The 26,049-nt window shown below is 44.3% G+C and overlaps 1 protein-coding gene across 1 annotated transcript in view; it reads right to left on the bottom strand.

Moving 5' to 3' along the window:
• Positions 1 to 25,502, bottom strand: part of Daam1 (dishevelled associated activator of morphogenesis 1) — a 160,597-nt gene extending 135,095 nt beyond the window's left edge. Inside the window, 1 exon segment of the mRNA XM_055595383.1 lies at positions 25,407 to 25,502. The gene's annotated coding sequence lies outside the window, so the exon portion shown is untranslated.
• Between the last annotated feature and the right edge of the window lie 547 nt (positions 25,503 to 26,049).

Genomic DNA, 26,049 nt, shown 5'->3' on the forward strand with positions numbered 1-26,049 from the left:
GGTGGACCTGTGGTGTAGCAGGACAGGCAATCTTCCTTCACGAGCCTACTGTGCTCAGTAAGAAAAAGGCCCCATCCCCATGGCAACCTGCCCTCTTCAGACATTTTTTTTTTCTCCCAAGACCAATCAAATACAATGAAAGATGAAGAATTGTGTTTCAAATATGTGTTCGAAAGAACTGTAACTAACCTCTACTCATGGGATTTGGGAAAGTATTATCCATTTTTAATTAGGCCACAAACAAGCGTGTGTGTGTGTGTGTGTGTGTGTGTGTGTGTGTGTGTGTGTGTGCGCGTGTGTGTGTGTGTTTGTGTGTGTCTGTGTTTGTGTATATATACACATATAAGATTCAATTACTCATTTTTCAATTGCTGTCACTAGGCCGAATGGATCAATTACTACGAAAACACATCAGCTGTTAGTCTAATAGTAATTTAACACTTTATGTTTGATTTGAAATTGACATACTAAATTGACAGACATAATAAAGGAGTATTCTACATGGGTTTAATTAGCAGGCAGCTGTGCCATTCTAGCCCTGTAATGGCAGCAAGATACTGATCTGAGCGTGACAGTAGAGAATACTGAGCAAGTGGGCCTGCAGGGGGCTACTACTGGCCCCTTGAATGAGGACAGCTGTCTTCTCTTGACCTGAGACAGTTTGGAGAGGAACTCCAGGGAGTCAGCAAAGCTCAGACACCATAGTGCTGGAGAAAGAGATGGTCAAAACAGGGATGGGAAGGCTTAGGATACATTACTCCCCTCGAAGGTCCCCTTTGTGTAGTGAATCGCCCCTACACAGGCAAGGGCCCAGCTCAAAGCAGGTGTGAGAGAAAGCAGGGACTCTGCCTCCTGCCCCTGAACAAACTATAGAAACCAAACAAACCATCTTTCAGAAAGCTTTGCACGAATGAAAACGCAGGGAAATGCCAGGCAGGCAGACTTCCCAGGCTGCCCTTCTCAGTTACACTGTCAGTTCAGCAGGCAAAATGACCTACGGCACCCTGCCAACATGTGTCCAAACTAATCAACTGTGGCCAGGAGACAGTAGGAGTTATCACATCTGTGAATCAGAAACAACATTTCTTGGTGCTCCCCTTCTGGCCTACCCGCCTAGGCGGCTGTGCAGGGCACAGGAGCAGGGGGTTTGCCTGCTGCTGGGGTACTGAGCATTTCCAACCCCCCTGTGCTTCCCTGTTTACCACCACAGTGCCTTATGAGAGGTCTTGTTATCCTGAGTTCAAATAGGACAGACGAACATCCCTCGGCCTTCAGGGGCTGCTGCCTGCAGGAAAACATGTGCTGTAGCTGGCCTGCCGGCAGCCCAAGCCAACTGACCAGTGTCCAGCCACTGTTCCTTTCCCAGACTCCCACTGAACAGAGCCTGAGTCAGCTCTTGAGTTACCGTCTGGTGGAGACTGGCAAGGGGAGGCACCAAGAGGGCGATCCTAGAAAATGTGTCCTGGCATAAACCAAGCCATGGCCTGTGGAGCTTTAATAACTCTGGGGTCCTTATGTGTGCTTAAATCCTCCATGTCTAGCTTCAAAAGAGGCATAGCCTTTTTTCCCCCTCCAGGGAGGAAAAAAAGCAGCAAAATAAAACTGCTGGGGATGTCATATCCAGTCAAACAAGAAGGTTCTTAGGCTCATGGCTGAAGGTTCTCGGAGCTGCAACTGAGCCAACTGAAAAAGAATCCGACTTTCATTTCCTTCATTTCCTCCAAAGTTCTCACCCAGAGCCCCGCTCCCTTACCCATAAGGACAAGAGGAGTTATGTGATAAGTACAACAAAAACTCTATAACTGAGGGACATCTGAGATGCTCTGAATCTTCACTCATTACTGGTGGGAATAAAAAGTAGTGTGGCAAACCTTAGAGGACAGTTTGCAAGTTCCCCAACATGCTAAACTCAGACTCCACACGACCCCACCGTCCCATGGTGTAGCTTCTTATCCAAGAACCAAACAACATATGTTCGCACGAAACTTAAACAAATGCTGGTAGCAGCATTATCCAGAGAACCAAAGAATACAAATACCCAGATGTCCACAAATAAACAAGGTATGGTATTCCATAAAATGGAATATAACTTTGCAATGAAAAGAATGTAGGGCTAGCTAGGCATGGTTGCACAGGCCTTTCATCCTAGCATTCAGGAAACTGAGGCAGGAATATCTCTTAATTCAAGGATAACTTGGTTTATGTCAGTTGCAGACCAGTCAAGGTTATAAAATGAGATCCTCTCTCTCAAAAAAAAAAAAAAAAAAAAAGCCAATCAACAAACAAAAAGAATGAAGTAATGATGCATGCCATGCCATGAATGGGCTTCAAAAATAGTAAGATGAAAAAAAAAAAAATAGTAAGATGAAAAGGCTGGTCAAGATAGAGCCTGTATTATATGCCTGACTCCATCTACTAAAAGTGGCTAGAACTGGCCAGTCCACATAGACAGAAAGCAGGCTAGTGAGGCTGGTGTGGGCCTGGGGCAAACCTGCTAAAGTGGGACAGTAAATGTGACCGAAACTCTTCCCTAAAGGCAGCATGTTACAGCTCCACCAGTGACATGACCACCTTGACTGCCAAGCTCTCAGGGGCCACCTGAGCCAGCAGTGCCAGGCTCTACCAACATCTGAAAGAATCTAAAGAGAAAGCTTTTACTATCATCCCATACTGCTTTAAGGGTAAACCAACCAACAGCCAGGGAGAGGAGGTCATCACCCATCAGCTGATGAGGAGCCGCCTGACACAGCACTCTTGTACGCCTCACCAGACATCTGCTCCTGTCCTCCTGAATGGTACAACCGCAGTCTTCTGAAGTAAACAACCCAGGGATTCAGCCTGAACTTCCGAAGGATATCTGGCTTTGTGCTAACATGCCAGTGAGGAAAGATGAACCGAAGTACATTAGGTATGCTAAGGTACCTTGAGGCAGCATGATTTCCTGACAGCAGTTAAGAAGCTCCTGCTGAGTCCAGAAATCATCCAGGAAAGAAATGAGCAACCAAGCTTGAAAACCAGACAGGCCAAAGTCTATCATAAGCACAATGGGTCTTTTGACCATGGTATTAGCTCTTCAGTATTTAAGAAAAATAAAATTACAATATTTAAAAGATAACAATAAGCTTCACCACCATCTACTCATCCTAAACAATGAAAGGAGACCACTCTCAGACAAGACAGACATTTACAAGTCGGATACACAAACCCTGTAACCCTTGACTCAAGCATAAGAATAGGCTTGAGTTCCCTGTCAATTCAAGGTAAACAATTTTTCTTTCCATATAAGTACTTGCTGCACTCACAGCTGGAGCTAGGGTCGGTTTACATTCTCCTGCAGTTTTAGGAATAGCAGCAGGTAGGACTGCGACTCAGATAATCCTGGCTTCAAGACTGTCTGATAGTGTAATCCCCAAATCCCCCAGGTACTGCATTCAGTCAGAAAATTTCTGATGCTGCTGCTTCCTCTGTTCCTTCCTGTCTTCCTTCCTTTTTTATTTTTAAGTTTTGCTGTGAAATTCTTTACATACATGTAATTTCACGGAAGCCCCAATATAGATATATTATAGATAAGTAGCTGTAGATAAATGATAGATAAGTAGATAATAGATTGATAGCTATAGATGATAGAGATAGAAAGATGACAGATAAATAGATAGATGAATAATAGAGATGTAGATGATAGAGATAGATGAACAGAGACAGACAGATAGATAAGAATCGGAAGCTGACAGGCAGCTTTATGCTGGACACCAGGGGAAGGGTCTCCCTAGAAGCAACTCCTGGACAGATTCTTGGGGATCTACAGCACATGGAATGAAAACACTGACCTCATCCCGGAAATAGAAACTTCAGTTACTTTTAATGCAACACTCTTTAAAATTGTAAGCGAAGCCAAGGAAAAACGACCAAGTGGTAGAAAGCAATGATTCCTAATCCCAGTCCCTGGGAACGGTGGGAAGAGGGGACAGAAACATTAAAAGGGTTCTACATTCATTCATATATAAATATCTCCTGCACATACTAATGCTTACCCTTGCGAATAAATTTATATGCTGTGATTGGTAAAACTGAAAATGCATTAAAGTATTACTGACTCCATGGCCATGTGGGGATCTGACTTTATTTTTAATTAAAAAGGACTTATCCTACTCTAAAAGATTGGGGATGGCTGATAAAAGGAAAACAATAGTCCTCTTGAATTAAATGAGGTAAGTTGAGCCCTTAAATTCTAATGACAGACTTTTTTTAACTTGAGAGTTTGCCACTTCTAACGCCAAATCACAGAGGTGGCTCAACTACTTGCTGTGGCTCAGGGTATGCTTAGAGGGAGGCTCTGAGGCCAGGTAGAGGCTGGAAAGGAAAGAATGTCCCGCCTGATAAGCACTGGCTACAAAGGCTTTACAGGCAACAGAAAGTGAGAGAAGGGACATGAGTCTCTTGCACTAACACGCCAGGCAATGTCCAACAACCATCTCAGACTGGAGGATTAGTGGTGACCCAGGACTCTGACTCTACCCACCATTATATACCCTATCTAGTTATATACCCTATAACACTCTCTGCAGCACAAGCAAAAACATGGGGCTTGAACCCTGTTGGTTTTCCTCACAAGCGCTTTCTGTTAAACTGTTTTGTTTTGTTTTAACAAGCCTCACTTTAATGTTTATGCCTTCCAACCAGATGAGTGTGCCAAATGAATTATGGTTTTAGTATTCCATTATATACTATGTCACTTGCTATTTTTTAAGCCTGGATATTTAAAATGTTCCATCAATAGAACAGAACAAGCTGTATATTTGGAACCATCAGTAAATACAAACCAAATGATAGCTATCCATCTCTTTAAAAATGTATGATGTGGTATCCTCCAAGCTGTGTCAAGCTTGATTCAATGAGACAGTTCTTTTAAAAGCGACTCCAGCCATATATTCCATCCTAACTTTTTCTTTTCTTTCCTTTTCTTTTGAGACAGGGTTTCTCTGTGTAGCCCTGGCTATCCTGGAACTCACTCTGTAGACTATGCTGGCCTCAAATTCAGAGATCTATCTGCCTCTGTCTCCCAAGTGCTGAGATTAAACGCATGCACCACCAACACCCAACATTACCTTAACATTTATAATAAGGATTAACAGGGAATATTTGAATCCAAAATTGGCAGGAGAGTTTTATACTGCTTACATTGACAAGTCCATAAAATATTAAGCTTATATTAGAATAAAAACCATTTCATTGTGCTACCTCATTCTTCCAAACAAGGAAGGCCCATGGTTACGAGATAAGTAAAAGTAAGCTTACCTAGTATGAATCAGCATAAGACCTTAGGTTCAATCTTCACCCTATCCCAACCCCCACCACATGCCATCCCCAAAACACAGGAAGAGACATACACGTACACAGAGACAGGCAAACATCACTATTCTGAATAAGAAAAATATTATTTAATCTACAATTTTACCATACACAGAAAAGACTTGCAAGCATTACCTCATCCCATATTTGAGCACAAGACTCCACCTTTGGCAGGTCAGGAGAGCATAAAGACACAGGTGGAGTATTCTGTGGTCAACCTGAGTGTGCTGTTTGCTTACTCATAGGATGTAAGGAAAAATGTCCTGTCTACCTTGTCTACCTTCCCTGGACCCCACCCCGCTGCTTAGGAAGAAGAGGCATTACTGTTTCAGGGGGAACATGCAGACATGATCTGCTCCTTGGCATCCTGGTTCTTAATCCAAATAACACTCCTGTAACAACCACAGTGCCCCTAAGTCAACTCACACCTCCCAAACAAAGCCCCAGAGTGCTGCAGTGTGGGGGGTGGGGGGCTCACTGGTGTACTTTAATACTTTTAAACAGAAATAGAATAAAGTCAAACAACAGAATCTAAACAGCATCATAGTACTGAACAAACAAGTCAAAATCACTGTGGTTGGAAGACATTCCTGTTTGAGCAAACCAATACTTCAGGTAAGAGGACCCCCTCTCCCAGTATTGACTTACGATGTATTGACATAAAGGCATTAGACTCTGATGACTCCAGGACCTTGTGACATTTAGTGCTGCAAATGTAACATGCGATATTTTACCGACGCACGTGAGTATCTGCTTTACAACACCGTTTCTAAACAAAGTGTACCAGGGATAGCATTTCTTTTATCGCATAAACCATTGTAATATAAACTTCTCCCTCTCTCCTCATAATATTTGGACTGTTTCATTGTTCTGCCTCCTATTCATCCAAACAAGTAGAGTCCAATGGAAAAACTGTATGTCATCCCCCTGCTTGCCATGCCTTCAGATGGTCTGTAACCATCCTCCACAACAGAAAACCACTGAGAACAAGAAGCCAGGGCAGCCTCCAGGAAATGCATATTGGTGATAGACAGCCAGGAGCTCCCTGGTACCCTTCAGCTAATGGGAAAATAGTGTATGAGGATGACCAATTATAGAAAACTGCTGCCTGAGACAATCAGCGGGAAATATTTTAGAGCCTTTTTTGAGTATCCAGACATCCTGTAAATATCGTTCCCATGGGTTTCTGAAACTTGTTGCATTTATGAAAACTTAACAATTAATCTCTTTCACGGTCAGCTTTAAAACACTGAGGTTTCCTGGACCTCCTGGTACAGGGGTATAATCCCAGCTCCCTGGAGGCTGAGGTGAGAGGATCACAAGGTCACAGCCTGCCTGGGCAACCTAGCTAGACTCTGTTTCAAAATAGAAAATGTAAAAGTGGCTTAAGACCTAGCTCAGAGGAGAGCACGAACTCAGCATGCACAAGGCTCAGGGTCCAATTCCCAATACCCAAAATGACTCTTTAAGGAATTCTTTTATTAAATAGGCAAATGGATAAATAGACAAATGGATAAATTGAGAAAGGAAAAATATAAATGACCTAGGGGGAAAGTTATAGTCAACAAAAATTTTATGTGGAAATTAAAATACAATGTAGTAGTATTTGCCAGTCGTTGACCACAGACAACTGTGAGGTGCTGATGTGCTGGTAGGCACCAGTAAGCTTTCCACACCCTGCTGTTATCAGCAGATAAACCCTCTGAAAAAACAGTTTAGCAGGACTGGAAAATCCTCAAGCTGCATACCTTTGAACCTTTTGCTCCATTTCTAAGAATTTGTTTGAGAAAATAAACTAAAACTTGAAACATATTAATTTTAATGGAGGAGCATCATGAAGCCAGGGAGGGTGATTCCATTGTAATCCCAGCACTAGGGAAGGAGGATTACCTTGAGTTCAAGACCAGCCAGGTCTATACGAGGAGACCCTGTCTCAAGAAGCCAAAGACTGCCAGGCACATTACATAAAAAAGAAACTGCCGCCCCAAAACATGAAGTCTGTTTCTGACATCGACTTGGGGAAAAGCACTCTGAAGAGTACAGACAGTAACAGAAACATAGGATTGTCTCTAAACATGTATTTTCTTCTTTTATTTTTTTTTACTTTTTTGTTTTGTTCTGCTGTGACAGAGTCTCCTGTAGTCAAAGGCTGGCCCCAAACTCACTATAAAGCTAAAAATGGCCTTGGGAATTCCTGGGTCTCAAAGCATGTTCTTGGAAAGTGACAGACCTCTTCACTGTTTGTGAGCTCAAATTTTATTCCATAACAGCACAAAGCCACTATTTGTAATTGCAATTTTCACTTTCATTCTCTCAACAAAGAGAAATAGAATTTTCCAGAACATTCAGTGCTCATGATTAAGTCATCACTCAGATGGTATCATGAAATTCATTACTGGTATCTTTAAGTGAATAACTGCATGGTTTTAAAGTCTATTATAACAAGGTATTTATATTACAAAATAAATTCTTTTTGAAGTCTTGAATTTTTAATAGGGTCAAAGACTCTTAAAATTGAAAATCTTGAGGACCTGTTGGACCAGGCAATTTCACAGCTATTGGGGGACAGGAATTAACTTGCAAACAAACATACTAACATACTGGCTTCTATCTATAACAAAGCAAATAATTTCATTCGGGAGCCATGCCATAGCTTTTCATGCCTGACACACATATAACATAGTATTCTATGAACTTTTTAGGCTATTAACCAGTTTTGTATAGACTAGGAAATATTTTTTTAGCATTTCTGAATGGAGAGATAGGCATACACCTGTTTATCCAATGCTCTATATTCTGGTCCTAATGTACTTTTCCACTAATCAATAAGCTAAACAAAATTGTTGGCACGTATCTATAATTGTAAATCTAACTTTTCTTTTGCTCTTTGGAAATTATTCTGTCTTGCCAGCTTACTACAAGTAGATGTAATTTGGAAGAGAGGCCATAACATTAATAAAAATTAAGGCGAGGCATTAATTAGGTTATGAATTAAATTGAGTTTTTAAATAAGTGTTATCTATGACAATGAGTTTTACAAGTTAAACAAAACAGGCTCAATCAAAATTCTACTGTCATTCTGAGGTCTTCTATTTTGTTCTAAACAGAACTGAAGACAGCATAAACTGAATTCTCAGAAAGCTCAAGAACCGAGACTTCATGCCAGCAGTGACACTACTTGCCTTATGACGAGGTGTTGCCCTGATAAACCCTTTCAAGTTGGGAATACTGTATGTTGAAACGCACTGGCTAAGCAGAGCCCAAGAAGCCAGCACTGAAGCACAACACATAATGCAGGCTGTGGCCGATCCTACGGCTGTAGGTGTGAACCAGGATCTGTGGTTCACACCTACTGCCCAGCACTGATGGAAAATAAAACGCTACATCTTGCTAGCCTAAAAAAGATCAACATTCAAAGTCCAAAGCACATTTTCCACCAACTGTGCATTGATTTTACACTATCACAGAGTCCAAACCTTGTTTGTTGAACCATCACTGAGCTGGGATGGTCTGACTTTCCTACCGCTCTGGTCCTTAAAGCGGTTTGATTGAAGCAAGTTTCTGCAGTTAACCAAAGTTTGCATCCTGGTAGCTAATCTTTATTCCTTTTTTTTTTTTCTTTGAAAAATATTTGTTGGACTAAGAATAGAACAAGTGTCAGCATCTCATTCTGTAGATGAACGCACAGAGACTTAGGCAGCCTTACAGGCTCTGTGAGAAGCTGGAGGAGCACTTAGGGTCCTGCATCAGCAGTGTGAGCCTCTTTCCTCTCCCTCCCTCCTCTCCTCTGTCCCTCCTCCATTAGGCTGTCTCCCCTAAGCTAAGGTTTGCAAGCATTCACACATTAGCGTACACTCTTGGGAGCGTGCTGCAAACTGAGATGCTGACAAATTAGATTAGCCTGAAAGGGCTTTTTGTTTTGTTTTGCTTTCGCATCATTGACTGCATTTTTATATAGTGATAAACCTTTTTTTTTAAGTTTATAACCTTTTCCTTAAAGATCCTACTTTTAAATGTTCACAAATACATATGAAACACCGCATATATATGTGTATATGCATATGAATAATTTTCGCTAGTCACAGGACAACAAACATAGCTTTCCTAAAATGAGTCCAGTCTTCTGAGGCAGCAAACTCCCTCCCAGCGAGTGCAATCCAGCCATCACTTACACTGTCATACCCATTTGTTTACATACTATCTGTGGCACTTTGGCACTGCAGTGGCAGTGAGACAGCTAGCTGCCAAGGACAGTGCAGGCTAAGAAGCCTAAAATCTGTGCTAGCTGCCCTTTTCAGGGAGCTTTCTAGTCTCTGCTCTAAGCCACTGTGCTCTCATTTTAATCAACTCAAGGTTATTTACTTCCTAAATGAAGTTTTAATCACAATGCCTCATCTTTTTCCAGTGATTGTCATACAAAATTATTTCATTAACATGAATGCTGCATTTTCAAAAATTACTATCTGTCATGTCCCTAAGAACATGAGATATGTGTTTGCAGAGCCTACAGATACACAATGTTAGCAATGCCAATGCCACCGTTAATTCCAAAAGGTAAAAATTTTATGATCCCTACTTTCAAGACCCAGCTCCTTTGCAGGACTCAAATCTGAAATCTTTCCTGCTATAAGACTTTCCATTCCCTTACCAAGAAACCAATGTCTAATTCAACAACAACAATGACAAAACCTTAGGCCAAACAAACAGCTAAGCAAATCTAAACATCACTCGCCCTTCCCCATTATAGACTGTCTGAAAGATTCTTAACTGATCCTTACACTATCAGCATATGAACACTACACTGCTCTTTAAAATAAGAATAGGAAGGAAGGAAGGAAGGAAGGAAGGAAGGAAGGAAGGAAGGAAGGAAGGAAGGAAGGAAGGAAGGAAGGTAGGTGGACCCCCGGCATATTGGCTTCTCTCCTTCCTGCACTCACTCCTCTCAAAGCCTACTTACATATGAACCTCTATGTGATGTCCCACACTGCTTAGCAAGCAGCTCTCTTGTGTCTGTTACATGAACAGATGGCTCCAGGCATCGATTATTTTCATTTCAGCCAATTTACAAGAGCTAGAGGTAACAGAAGCAGACTGAACCCTGGGTTCCTGACTTGGAAATGCTGTAGAACAGCTAATGAAGTTCTCACAAGCGGCAAAGAACAAAACTGCATGAGACTTAGTTAGACAGGGACAGGGAAAAAAAGACCAGAAAAAATTCCATGGGTAAAGCTTGCTTGACCCCAGAGTTGAATAAATATTTCAAACAGATAAAAACTTTAAACTGATGAAATAGTTGGAGATTTAATATGCACGGTCTTCAATTTGGCTTTAGATGTGATAATGGATTTCAGCTGGGTCATGAGGACGGTAGAGGTGGGTCAGCTGGAAACACTGTGGCATAAGCATACAGAACTGAGTCTGGATCCCCAGTACCCACATAAAAGCCAGGGGTGGCAACACACAGCTGTGGCCTCATCACTGAGGGAGCAGAGACAGACAGATCTCTGCAGCTCAGCGGTTAGCTGATAAATTCAGTGAAGGACCTTGTGCCCAAAACTACGATACAGAAAGACTGAGGAAGACACCTGACAGTGACCTCTAGCCTCCACACACATGTGTTTGCTTGCCAACTGGGCAAGGGTGTCGGGGTGGGGCGTATCTTGGTCTCTGAGACATGTACTCTAAAATACAAAAATATTTACAGAAGATAGGATTTGATATCCAGAATTTATGTAGACCTGAGCTATTGAGGGGTAGAGATAAAAGATTAACCTTGACTTGGTAGCTAAGCTACATACACGGAAAATTTGCAAACTACTTATGCTAATTTCTCTGTTTGGGTATGTGTTTATGAAACAAGAAAGAAATCAGAGAAGTTTGCCCCTGCTGGCACAGAAGAAAGCAAACATGCTCCCAGGGAACTGAGGCCATGGTCCCCTATGCACAAAAGGCAGTCCAGAACTCACAAGAGGTCCGTGGTCCTTTATCACAAGACAGTATATTCTGCCAAGAACCTGTGAGCTTAGAAGGTCCTGAGCCCCAGATGAAAACAGCAGTCCTTCTGACACCCGGATTTTAGCTTGCCAAGACTCTCCCTGGGGAACCGAGCAGGGCAAACCCAGACCTACATGCTGGGTTAAGACACAAGATGTGTCCTAAGTTATTACACAGCAGTAAAAGCAATGTGCCCAGAGAACATCTTCTGAGTAGCACTGCAGTCTCAAGAGCTCAGTGGCACCGAGGAACCTCCCAAACATTTAGCCTTTTTTTTTAAACTTTTTATTGATTTTTTGTGAAGTTCACATCATGTACTCCAATCCCACTCATCTCTCTGTCCCTCCAACCTTCTGTGGCCCCTGCAACCTACACAAACACACACACACACACGTAATTAATTAATAATGCGGGGATTCTCAGAGGATCATGAATTCAAATTCAAGAAACCTTGAGATTCATGATGTCTGACGCACGAGACACATCTTCTCAACACACACAGCTCTACCGGTAAGAGCACCTCCTGAATGTGTTTTAGAGTGTGATGTTTCCACAGTGGAAAAACCTCGCAGAGTAATCAGATGGACCAAGTTTAAAGCAAATGGTAACTAAAATAAATATAACACTAACTTCATCGTTGCAGTGGGTCTGAAACAAACCGTGTGCAGTAGATACGGACCACTACAGCAAAAATGTCTTCCTAGCAGTCTTCCACATTTCAGATCACCTATAAATACTAAGAAATCACCACAGTTTTTCTTTGTCCGTGGTGCACATCTGCTTAGAGAAGACTCAAGATACATATAATGACAGCAATGTTAAAGTTGGGTCTCTGAGACCTCAACATGTGTTTCTAAGGTTTTCCTTCCATGACTGTTTCTAGTCTGTCTTTTAAAGATGACTTCACTGGGATATAATTTGCATTCCATAAAATATCTGCATAGTGTATAGCTCAGTGGTCTTTGTTGTATTAATAAATCATATAACTGGTACTATTTCCAGAGCACTTCATCACCCTCCAGAAGAAGCCTCATGTTCTCTTTAACTGCCATTCCTCCTTCAGTACCATGTCATGCTAACAAATCTCTTGAAATGTCCTTAGAAAATCTTGGCCATCCAAGACTCAAAATCAGCATTTGTGGAAGAACTGCCAGCATAACAAATACTGAAAGACCTGATTTGAGATTAAATAAGATTATTTCCTATAAATGTTGCTGTGGCTGCTCCTTTGAAATGATGGACATGTGGGCCAGACAGATGGCTCAGCAGGTAAGGGTACTGGTGATATGAGTTCCATCCCTGGGGACATGCATGGCAGGAGAGGACCAACTCCTGCAAGGTGTTCTGTGACCTTCACACATGACACATGCCCATACACACAAAATAAGTAAATAGAGGCAAAAATAAGTAAAAAGGAAAGCTAGAAATGTTCCAAATGAGCAAAGCCTAAGATTTCTCAGAGAGGAAACGACCCTTCCACTTGGGAAATGTCCTACTGCACAAGGTCACCTGTTCATTTTAGAAACCAAAGACACAAGTTTGATGAAGTAGAGCAAGACTTCTGTGTTGCAAAGGAGGCACCACTTTAAGAACTCTAAGAACGGGACTCTGACTGTCCACAGCCAATCAAAAACACACTCCCACGGTGACAGAACAGTGATGTTTCCAGGTGTTGCTTCCACAGCTTACCGTAGAGCCCATAAATTATTACGTATATTATTCCTAAAAGTGAATTGTTTTCTTGTCTCTGCTATGCTTACTTAGGAATAAGACTCTGAAAGTTCACTTTATAAAAAGCCACTTTTGGGCCAGGGAGATGGCTGAGCGTTTGCCACACAGCCTGACAGCCTGAGTTTGATTCCCCAGGAGCTACCTGGTGTGACACATAGAGAACTGACTCCTACATCGCCTGACCTCCCCATGTGTGCCATGGCACACACATGCATTTGCTCCCACACACACATGCACACTGACATAATCAATCAATACCCCCTCCACACCTTTGGTTAGTGTAACTCTGGGCGAAAGACAAGCTCTTCCATGGGGATGTGGTGCTGGAAAGGCACCAGCTCAGGAAGGAAACGGCAGAGCCAGATGTGCTCTGCTCTCTGGAGCCCAGGCAGAGTCAGCGAGGAAGCGCTCAGAGCCTGGGTTAGCATGAAATAGCGGAGAGCCTTTCTAGATGACTTCCGAGCCCCCTCTAGGACAGAGGCGAGGGAGGGCACTCCTAACTACTCTCCTGCCCAACGTTATTTCAAAGATGCTTAGTGGTAAGCATTTGTGACCAGGTGCTTTCTGTTACCTCTTCTTACAAATGGTGGGTACATCCTCTCAGGGAAACATCTTGCAGAAAGGATAATTTCCATGTACTAACATAACAGGCTTTTCACTTAAATCTGCCAAGATATGATAAAACTCCAAGCTTCTTAGAAGCAATGGGTCTAGCATATCACACAATTTGCACTACAGCCTACACCCCCACACACAAAAATTCTTCACATTACAAATTCTGAATTAAAAAAATTATGGTGCTCATACGAAATGAATGCAAAAATCTTAAAGTTAAACATTTACCCAGACAGACAGACAGCCTGACAGCCTGATCGCCTGACACGCAATGAGCAACTAGACCCACACTTACCAAACCAAAGATCCTTCTGGATTTCTCACATGTTCATGTTGACTTCCTGGGCTGAAAGTGACAGTCCAGGATTTGGGTCCCAGGGGTGTCCTAAATCAGTCTCATGATACATCTCTTTCTCAAATCAACCTGAGAAGTCCTAATGCCTAGCTGGAGGAGAAAACCAAAGGAACGGACACAGTAGACTTTGATAAGGGGTACAGATGGCCTCGAAGTCCCATCTAGCCCCTGAGAAGGAACGATGGTTCGCTTGTTTTTAATTTTGTCCGTGGTTTGCGGGTAGCATGTGAATATGTGCTCCTGTACGCGTGTGCGTGTATAGGCAGAGGTCAATGTCACATGGCCTTCTACATTGCTCTCTGCCTCACTCTTTTTGAGGCTAGGTATCTCACTAAATCCAGAGTGCACTCGGGGATTCACCACCTCCCCAGCTCTGACTACAGGCTGACATCGCTGTGTTTTGTCTATTTAGGTAGGTGTCATGTATTCAAACTCAGGTCCTCATGCTTGCCCAACAATCATCCACTAAGCCATCTCCCTGAGCCCGGCCTCTCTGTTTAACTGGCGATGCCTCCTCGCACATTATCGTTGCATTAGTTAATTAAAACATGACAGCATTTTCACTTTGTACTCTGAAAGGTAAGTTTGGGAGGTGCCAAAGGCCAAGTTTCAGAGTAAAGTTTAAAAGACATTTTTGTCTGGGGGGGGGGGGGGGGGGGGGGGGGGGGGCAGGGGGGAAGGCAAGCCAGGGCGCTTCCCCTCTGCTTATCTGGGATAAGCTGTTTATAATGCATGTTGGCCTGTGACAACAGTGAGAGCCTTGGCTTCCCCTTTCCCCAAGCCTTGCCTTCCTTATCCAGAGATAATAGAACTGACCTACAAACCCAGGTCACAGGCTTCAAAGCTGTTTACTCACTGGTCCTGGTGGGCTTACCCTAAGGCAGCACCAGTGTCTCACAGGATCCCCTGTTGTGACCAAGGACATAGCCTTAAAATGTGGCTGGTTTCCCAGGCTGTGGTCATGGAAGAATGGAGAAATGACCCAATGGGTCTAATCCCCTGACCTTTCCTTGGCTTTAACCAACTGCCCAAATAAATAAAACCAGAAGGGGCAGCTCCGTTTCCCAAATGAAATCCAATTTATCCCTAAACACGCAAGGCTGTTTCAATGTTTAAAGCTCTTGGACCATCTAAAACCTGGCAGCTTGTTCTCCACAGGGCAATTTTATCCTCTAAGGAGGCATTCGGCTGGCCATGTCTGAAGACATCTGGGGTTGTGGTGCAACAGGGAAGGGCGTCATAGACATGTGCTGGATACAGGTCAGGGGTATGGCTGAACACTGCGCCAGGCAGCCTCCTTCACAACAGCAGTATCCAGGCCAGTTTTCAACTGTGCTTAGGTTGACAAACAAGGAATCAGAGACAAAAGGACCATTTGCCAGACTACTACTAGATAATAAACCTTTGAAGAAACTCATCTCAGTATCACTTGGTTTCCAAGAAGAATTAGACACTTAGGCCAGTGAGATGGCTTATAAGAGCCAGGAAGACTAATGGCCAGAGGTCAGTCCACAGAACTCACATGAAGGTAGAAGAGGACTGACTCTCACAAAAGTTGTCTACTCACCTCCACATGTACACATTCATATTATGAAATTTGTATCTGCATTCAATTCACCCCCTCCCTCTCTCCAGTTAGCTTCCATTGTCAACTTGACACAGCCCAGAGTTATAGAGGAAGCCTGGATTAGGGGGTTGCCTCCATCAGACTAGCCTGTGAGCATGTATGTGGGGACATTTTCTTGATTGACAATTGATGTAGGAGACCCAGCCAGATGGTCCTAGATTAGACAGGAAAGCTGGCTGAAGTATAGCCAGAGAGAACCAGTACGCAGCATTCCTCCATGGTTTCTGCTCCAGTGCCTGCCTGGAGTTCCTGCCTGACTTCCCTCAAAGACAGACTATAACATGGAATCCTAAGATGAAATAAAGCCTTTCTTTCCCAAGTTGTTTTAATCCCAGTGTTTATCACAGCAACAGACAGCAAACTAGAACACACACATGATAAAAAAAAAAAAAAATTAAACATTTAATGTAAAGAGATATCACTGTAAAGTAAATGGCCTTATATATGCGCCACAAGGGCATGGTGAGATCTGTGATGGTCAAAGAATAAATTATCATGTACATCATTCAATGCTTAAGAGCATTGCTAGGCTGGAGATGTAGCTTGTTGAAGTGTTTCCTAGAATGCACAAAGCCTTTGGTTTGCTCCTCAGCACTGTGTAAAGCAGGTATGGTAGCATACCCCAGTAATCCCGCATTTCTGAGGTGGAGAAAGGATGATTAGAAGTTCAAGGTTATACTTGTCTGTATAGGCATTTTAGGCTAGCTTGGAACCAACATTGTGCAAGGAAGGGAGGAAGGGAGGAAGGGAGGAAGGGAGGAAGGAAGGAGGGAAGGGGGGGGGGAGGGGATGTGGGGGGGGGCAACACTAGCCTGTGAGGCACAGTTGGTCTTACTCTAGCTTAAAGAGATTACCAGTGCAAACGGAATGGATTATCACTGAAAGATATTGCCTAGCTTCTTCTCTTATATCCTAAGGAACTTCTCGTGGTCAAGTGCTTGGCATAAGACCCAGAGGATGGGGGTCTGGCCAGCAAGGGCTAGGATCTCAGGTCCATGTCCTAGGGCAAAAGGCCAGGTGGAAACTGGAGAGGCAAATCCCACTGCTGTTATTAAACTGTTGTTACACAGTGCCTACTGCTCATAGATTACACAGACAGCTACATAAATTAGGTCATTACTCTTCCGCTGATACTCCACTCCTAACAGTGTATGATTTTCACACAGGAGGGCTCCATGGGAACATGCTGTTGTGCGGATAAGGAAAAAGAGGCCCGGAAGTGTAAAGGAGTCGCTGGGACCACCCAAACCAGAACACTTCACCAGCTGGCATTTCCTTTTCTTGCGTGTGACTGCAAAGCACAAGCAGGTACACAGACTGCACTCAAGGCATCAAACATGCATAGCTGAATTCCTGCCAGAGAGAAGTCATACGCAGACATTAACTTTGAACCTACTTGTGATTATCTGGGGGCTTGGGGCCCCTATGGATCTATCCCCGAGTATGTGCCTTGCATACTCTTTGTTGGAAGCCCTGGTATGCCTGTCTCTGAGTGTGTGCATGCTTCCTGAAGGCAGCATATCCCTGAGAATGTGCATGCTCTGTGTTAGAGGAATTCCTGACCCAAGATGTTGTAAACAAAGACAATCCAGAGGGAAGCCAGAGATAAGATAAATGAAATCCACCAACTCCCGGTCCTCCCTCCACCTACTTCCCTCATCTTGTTCCATCAGAGAAACAACCTGAGCTCTAGAAGGCCTACAGTGTGAGCTGTGCTCTCAGAGGCCACTCACTTCCCTGTTCTCAACTCCCTGGACAGTTCGGATTCAGGTTTGGGAAGAATGCCTCCCCATAAGGGCAGCGACTGTGGCTCCCCTGATACTGAAGCAGGCCTTGTGAAGACAGCCCCGTGTCCTTGAAAACAAGACTAACAAAGTACAACCCAGGTAACGCAGTTGTGGCCTAAGAGGTAACTGGATGGATGGATGGATGGATGGATGGATGGATGGATGGATATGTATGTGTAGATAGATAGATAGATAGATAGATAGACAGACAGACAGATAGCTTGATTTTAATTGTAATCAGCCAGTGACAGAAAATGTCAGAGACAAAGCAGTGACACAGAGACACAGACCTGGAGCCCTATAGTTACAAGTGTTACCTAGTCACAGAATCTGAAGCCTTAACTGGGTCACAAAGTCTTTCTAGTTCAATCTAGTCTCTATTCTTAAATTCAACAATACGAAAACAGAGCTAGAAAGGTGCTCAGCATTAAGAATGCCTGCTACTCCTGCAGAAAGACCTAAGTTGATTCCCAACATCCACATGACAGCTCCCAACCATCTGTAACTCAGCTTCCAGGGGATCTGATGCCTTCTGGACTCCAGGGGCACCTGCACACACGTGGTACACATAAACTCATGCAAATACACAGAAACAGATTAATTAGTCTTTTTTAAAAATACGAAAGGACAAAAGCAGGCCTGTCCATTTAACCTTCAAAGAACACACAGCAGTTGGCCTCAGCCTCAAGCATTTGTTTAGTCCTCATCCTTCCTGACTTTCAGTTCACATGACCACTGAATGCTAAGCAATGGGGGAAGCACTCCGGGGCAAACAGACGGCTACATACAAAACAGAGATGTTACTGTGACTTTGCCGTTAATATTGGGTTAACTACAGCTGTTAATTCAATATCTAGGTTTGTTAGGTTTTTTTAAAGTCTAAACAGCTGTTCGTGTTTATTCATATTACAGCATTCTTTACTTCCACCTTCCAGGGATGGAACTCAAGTCTTCAGGCTTTCTGGCAAGCACTTTTTGCCCACTGAGCCATCTCACCAGTTCAGTCTTTTTAAAAATATTCCTTACGATAGTGTGTGGTAAGTTCTCAGGATTCAAGTGGGCCCTTTCCGTTACAAGCTGAAGACTCCAACCTAGCTTGTGCCTAACAGTCAACAGCTTAGTTTTGTCAAACCGCTTAGAAACAAATATCTAAGCCTAGACAAACGCCAACGGTCCAGCTCATCTGGCAGGTGCCACCAGCCACTGCTCCTCTTGGGTACAAATCTGCAGGAGCTTTATGGGACAACGGGGTGCAATGGGCAACTTCTACAGAGCCAGGGAGTTCGGCAGGGAAGGGAAAGCTCAGAAGCAACACCAAAACACTCACTGTTCACACCTGCCATTCCTCAGGAAAGGAAAAATACAAGCTGTGGGCTCTGGCCAACTGTTAGTGAGCGGTCTCTAGTCTCTGACCCAGTTTTTGCAAGAGGACAACTAACATAATTCCTTGGCAAACCCTTGCCTCTGGCTTACAGGGTCTGTAGAAACTAAACTCTGTCAGTTCATTTTATACTACGACCCTTGCCTTTGCCCCTGGCAGTGATACTTGTGCTCGGAATAGTTGTGATACCCTTCCTAGTCAGTCTCCTTTGTAGACAAAAGTGAACACACATACATACATACACACACACACACACACACACACACACACACACACCATGACTAGAGTTACAAGCACATGACTCAAAAATAAGGTGAATCTAATATAGACCTGGTCTGTGCATCTCTGACAACAACAAAAGCATAGCCAATAGCTGGAGAGCCCATCCCTAAAAACATGAAAATTAGGCGAATGCATCAGCCCAACAAAGCTCAAAGCCTGGGCTATCTACTTTTGGAAGCCTAGATTCAAAGCGCCCATCAGATATACAATGTTTGCCAATTGCATCACAGGTAGTTTGTTCTGAAGTGAAGAGGACAAACACCAGTTTAATGGGTGACTCTTAATTGTATGTCTGGCAGGAACACAAGTAACTCCAGCTGCAAAGCGGGTGCAATTTATAGAAGGAATGAGCTCAGGTTCTTGCTAAAGAAGAATGACATACTTAAGAAATATATCAAGATGAATGGGGTGGGCGGAGTGGGGGGGGAACTCTCCAAGTCCATGTCTGGCAGAGGAGTATTATGTTTCAGTAGCCTAATGGCAAACAGGCTTTGTGTTCGCATTTTCTCTTCCTGGCAATCTTTGCTATTCCAGTGCAGCTTGCCCATTATTCCCCTACATTACCAAGTTTCTGCTTTAGTCAATTGTCTACATCAAATATTGTCAATGTTGCACAATAGAATTCTATGCCAAAAGAGCACGTCAGGAAGTCAAACCAACTACATTGGAAATGAAACTTACTTCCCTAGTTTTCCACAATTCATTCACAATGGTAGCTATGGTTTAAGAATTACAGTTGTTTACTTGGCTCCAAATTTGCTCCACTATAATGAGTCTCACTTTTGAGGCAGGGAGAGGGAAAAGGGGTTATTTTAAGGCCTAAGGATATTCAATATCAGATTGCATGTTTAACTACTGCTCAAGTTTTTATTATTTTTCTTTTCCAAAAGGGCTTTCACAGTTTCCCTTAAAAGGGAGGGAAACTGAGATGCTGGGGCCCCTCTGAACTGTTACAGTAGGCTTCTGTTGCCCTTTACTAGGTGAGAAGCCTGTTACCAGATGAAGGACTCAATCCGGTGAAAAATTATCCTCCCAAATAGAGTCTGAAACTGGACAATCTCCAAAAAGATTTAGATATAGAACACAAAAATATTTTTTCAGGTACTGTCTATATGAAATATAACCAAAAGAAAATTCAAAAGTTTTATCATTCACATGATAAATATGGGGTCGAAAGTGTAGTTCGGTTGGTAGAAAGGCTCTGTAGCAGGCACAAAGCCCTTGTTTCACACCTGGCATGAGCCAGGAATAGCAGCACGAGTCTACAATCAAAACACTTGGGAGACAGAGGCAAGAGAAGCCAAAGTTCAAGCCTGTCCTCTACTGTATATATTTAAGGCCAGCCAGGGATACATGAGACCTTGTCTCAAAAACTTGTGGTGGGGATGAGGCGGTGGGAACAAGACCCTTGTTGCTGTGCTCCTAAGATTCAACAAACTCAGTCTATTCTTACACCATGAAAGCAAACTCCCTTGGAGATGCTCTCTTCTCTGCTCCTGGGACAATGGGGAGGGTACCAGAAAATAGAAGGTGGGCAATACCCTTTTCTCCTGTGGGCAGAATATAGGTCACTGAGATCAACTGGCATCTCATCTTTATCCGGCTTCCTTTCAGGGGAGGACTAATGGGGCGAGGTCATGGTCTCTCTACCAGCAGCCTAAGCCACAATCTACATAAAGACACTAACTTCAGAATTGATATCCCCACCTCAGCGGGTTCTGCCAACCAGACTTAATCACAAGCCACAAGCAGAACAAAAGACCGCTGAAATGGTACCTATGCAATCCTTTCAGCTCCTAAAAAAGGATGCTGTGAGTATTTAACTTCGAAATTAACTAGGAAGCTTTTTTCCATTGTCGAGTTAACACCAGAACAAGTGACAGTAATTCACAATCCTCATCCCAAGAAGGGGGGAAAGGCACTTCCATTTTGACTGGAGTACCCTGTAAAGAAAACACGTCTGGCAACCTAAGTTGACAAAGTTTTGTTTTGTTTTTTTCCTTAACTATTAGAATACAGATTTAAGACGTGAAAACACAAGTATATAGGATGCTAGGGAAGACCATCCTCCCAACCCCAGGAACAAGCCCTGTGGGTCATTTTCTGAACCAAACACCTGAAGCTCTCAGTGGTACTGAGCTCTCTGTGGGAACTGCCTGTTCCTTCTGATCCAGCTGCAACTTTAAAGCATTTTCACAGAACCTAAGATTCTCAAGCCAAAGCCATACTCTAAATATTTACAAAATGAAACCATTTCAGTCTTAATTGTGTTTTGTTTTCAGACACCTGATTTGTCCCGAGAACCCTATTACTAACACAAGAAGCAGCTTTTTAAACAAAGTAGTTCAAATAAAACTATGCACAAGCACATTCTCAACTCTCAGAACTATCCACCAAGGAGAGAAGGGCAGGATTCAAATTCCACTCAGGATGTGACCCACCATGCCTCTTCTCCATCACTCTTCAAGATGGTTCTCGCTTTCCAGGCCCACAGGAGCTGACCACTGCCTAAGAACTTTACCAATACCAGACAAACACCCTCTCCTATGGTTGGCCTGGAACTGCAGCTCCTGTTTATAGAATAACTCTGCCCCAGATGACCAGACTACTGTCTCCCAGGCACTCCAGGAGCCACTGGTAGATTGACAAAAGCATCTCGCTATCTTTGCTTTCGTCTTTCTTCTTAGTTTCCTGCCATCTGCCTTCTGAGAAAATTATCTAGCCAAGGAGAGCACAACTAACGCGGAAGTATTGAATTTAGTGTACCCAGGAATTATAACAAGAAAAACAACCTATGCAGGTGAATGTATTCCAAAAGTAGTTATAAAATAACAAAATATATCATCTTTACACTCATGGAAAGAATTGTAACAAGGTGTAAGTATTGACAAAAAAAAAAAAAAAAAGAAAGAAAAAGAAAACAAAAAAGGAATATTACAAAAAAATACATAACTATTAGGAGAAAGAATAGAGACCTCAGATTTACAATCCTCCTTAGTATCCATTTAACAAATGCTTATTAAAAGACCTGTTCCAAATTCTTGGAAGGCTGAGGAGACAAGGCAAAGAGCCTGCCTTTGACTTGCTTAGCACCAAGAAACATAGACAAGTAAGCTAATAAAGATATTTTCCTGTTGTGATACATCTTAGGACAAAAATAAATACGTAAATAAATAAAAGAGCAATAATTTCTGTTACTGATGCCTCCTAGGGATGTAACCACATACTTAAGATGATGAGCATGAACCACTTGGCACAGCAATGTAAGCATTAACCTGCACGTGAGTGCACTCGCACGGACTCCTACAAACACCACCCCCCATTTCCGAGAGACAACGCACTTGGAATAAAATATAAGCACAAGATGAGAAACAAACACCTTAGTATAATGTAATTGCCTTTTGTTCAATTAAGTTACAAATGGCTACATTCAACAAGAATCTTCAAACCACAAAATCTAAGCAACTAATTGTAACTAAAACATAAAAGTCCAGATGCTGGTATAACAGTAGTATCAAGTGTATTGTAAATTTAAAAATAGTACGTAGACGAATTTTAATTCAGAACATGGCTGTTCTGGCAAGAGATCACATCCAAAGACCTGCTAGGTCTGTGTGATCCTGCTGGAATACAAACACGCCTTTAATCCAGGAAATAGAGGCAAGCAGATCTGAGTTTCAGGTAAAGAAAAGCTTAGGTCCAGGCATGGTGGTACATGCCTTTAATTCCAAACAATGAAGTAAAGATAGTTTGTAGAAGGAAACACTCATGTTTCAAAGTGATGTCTAATTGAATGGCAGAAACAGTGACAAATCAGAAAAAGGTTTGACAAAATAGGATACTCCCAACTCTCATGAGAAGAGAGAATAAGGGCCATGGGGGGCGGGGAGAGAAAGAGGAAGCAAAAGCAGAAGCATTTATACCAGGACAGTAATAGAGAGATGGGTTGCAGAGAGAGAACTCAGGTGAATACCAAATGAGCCAGAGAATGAGCCAAGAGATTAGAGGAGGTTGCGTGAGTTAGTTTGAGGCCAACCAGAGCAATTCAGAGGCCGAGAGAAAAACCAGACTGAATCAGTCAGCTGGGAGAGGAGTCTGAACCAGAACAGCTGAGTTAAACCAGGCAGCCCCAGAGCTCAGAAAGAACAGGTGAGTTTATTAAGCAGTAAGTCTCAGAGGCAGAAAATGTTCTAGGTCTAGGAGGCTGGAAGCTTCCAGGACTAGGCCCAGCTTAGTAGAAGGAGGCAGTAAGCTCTGAGACAACAAATGATACAGGTGAATAAAAGTTCCTTTTACAATAGTACTATAGCTGCATTGTCCATTTTGTAACAGTACCCCAAGGATCCTGGGTCTTGGGGCCAGCAACACCAACTGAATGCTACAATGTCAGAGCTGGGTTTAAGCCTCCTGTTATTTGGAAGAGGGGTCATTTTCAGAGTCTTTAAACCTAGAACCAACATTAGGAATTCTCTGAACTCACCACCCACGTCATCAGTGCAATGACAGGTCCTCCCAGAGGTAACTGTTAGCCCACAGCAGGGTAGCACATAAAGAGCAGGCCCAGGACCTAGGGTCCTAGCTTCAGCCTCCAGAGCTTCACTGTAAGGACCTTCAGCTGGAGTTTAGATTTTATGAAAACTACTGTGATGTCTGTGCTCTCCACACTTCAACTTTAGTTATTAATAACTCTTTCATTTACAGGTAATGGCATCTCAGGGTAATTGCTGACCAGGGAGCTGTGTAGGCCGGAGCAAAGTGACCTTGTTGAGTAAACTGCCTCCAACACTAGCAACTATAAAGGTGGAAAAGACACAGTTTCACTTGTTGGACGAAAGACATCTTCCAAATTTAGTTTCCCTCAGAACAAAAGCCCCACACAATTCGTTTAGAGAGGATATATAGGCACATGGGAGGGAAAAGGGTCCAAAAAACGGTGTCCACGCTATGAAGGCAAGAAGAGGGGGAGTCCCAGAGCTGCCAAAGGGTGAGGAAGAGGGAGCAGCTGGGCCCAGGGCAAACATTTGACCACACCCCCGGCCACGCCCTCCCAGCTGCCCGCAGAGCCACAACGAATTGAAACAGCAGTGCTAGCTGTTAAGATTCCGAAGGCAGAAGTCGCCATGGCAACCAGATTCGTCTTGCAGGCAAACTATGCTTCAATTCACTAGGTCCGGCTCGAATCTCAAGAAACCACCAATTCAATGGGGCCAAAACGGTCACGGGCAGCATTTGCTCGGTATGTTCACCCGAGGTTGACGGTGGGGGAGAGAGACGGGAGAGCAAGACTCTATTCCTGAGCACCGTGAAACATTTTATGGGGAGGCGACATAACATCCCAAACCCTGGTTGTGAGCAACGTGCAAAAAAAGATCGTAGAAGGGTTTGATGAATGTGAGTAAAGGAAGAAAGACAGAAAGAAAATAAAGGACTTCAGAGTTGTCGGGCCGGGCCTCGCCTCGCTCTGGTCTCCAGTCAAAAGACAAGCCGATCACAAACAGCTGGTTTGGGGCACCACTTGGATAAACCCGATTATCCAGCCCTCCTGCGCCCACAGCGAACCTTATCATTAGGTTAGCCACCACCTCATCACCCCCAGGGAGGGCGTTTAGCCCCCGCCCAGGTGCCCTTTGCAGGGCTCGGCAGAGCCCAGACTGAGATGCGCCCTCCGAAGCCGGACTCGGGGAGCCCGGTCCAGCGCCCGGGAGGCGTAGCCTCCGCAATGGCAGGTTTCCCTCTTCTCTCCACACACAGTAAACTCGGACACCGTCTGGATTACAGTCACCCCTTCCGTTCTGAGCACGGCTCGGACGCGAAGGTGCCGGGGATGGCGGGGGACTCTCGCAGCTACCGCCGCGCCCACAGATCTCACAGAGCCAGTGGCCAAAGAGCGCCGCCCGCCGCCGCAGCCGCCGCAGCCGCCGCAGCCCCGGCCCCGGGGAGCCTGCGGCCGGGAAGCGAGCAGCACCCGGCCGCTCCACCGCCACCGAGCGCCTCGGAGAGAGACAAGGGAGGGACCCCATCCTCGGGGACGCCTTCCTCCGGGCTCGCCGCGCTGCAGCCATTTTCCAGAGCCTAGATAGGCAGCCCGTAGCTGTCCCGGTCCCGATCCCACCCAGACCCAACCTGAAGGACGAGTTTCATATTTACCTACCGGCCCCGGAGCTCCGGGAAGCGGGAGAAGGGCGCGCCGCGGACAGCGCGGGGAACCAGCACGCCCACCCCCCACGCCGCGGTGCCGCGCCGCTGATGAATGAGTGCGGCGGGCGAGCCGGAGCGTCCCCTCACCTGAGCAGCCGCTGCATGCTGGAAAGGCCGCTCTGCGTTCCCGGTACAATGGGATCCGGTTAAACAGTTCCCCTCACAGCCGCTCGTAGGTTACCAACTCGCAGGTGACATCACCCTCGCCTCGTCTGATAGGATACAATGTGGCGCCCACTGCGCAAGGACGCTCTGGCAGGGCCTGTAGGATTCTGGGAGTTGTAGTCCCGATCTCTCAGATAGACCCCGAACACATCCTCTAGTCTCTCCCTCAAGAACTACATTTACCGACGAGCCTCTCCGGCCCTCTGTGCCCGCCCTCTCCCCGCCCCTCCAGACCCGCCCCCTCCCCGCCCTCCAGTCGAGTGGTGCCTGTGGTGGTCGTTCAGAAGCTGGAGCAGCAAACTGCTTGGGCAAAGGCAAGAGGCACCCAGCGGCCATACCCTTTGACTTGACCTCTAGGCTGCAGGACCAAGGGGCGTCCTGAACTCGCGCACACCTCCCAGGCACTTCTGATCGACTGAGCTCTCCTGCCCCCAGCTGGGAAAGGTCCATAAAATCTTTCCCTTCCCTACTCAAAACCACTAATTTATAGGACTCCAGGGGTTCTGGGTTTAATATCCAGCCGGTATTTCCCCCTTGTCCCCAAGGATCAAACAACGCCAGCTGC

Source organism: Psammomys obesus, unplaced genomic scaffold, assembly GCF_907164565.1.
Source record: "Psammomys obesus unplaced genomic scaffold, mPsaObe1.curated_primary_1811, whole genome shotgun sequence".
NCBI classification, from domain to species: domain Eukaryota; kingdom Metazoa; phylum Chordata; class Mammalia; order Rodentia; family Muridae; genus Psammomys; species Psammomys obesus.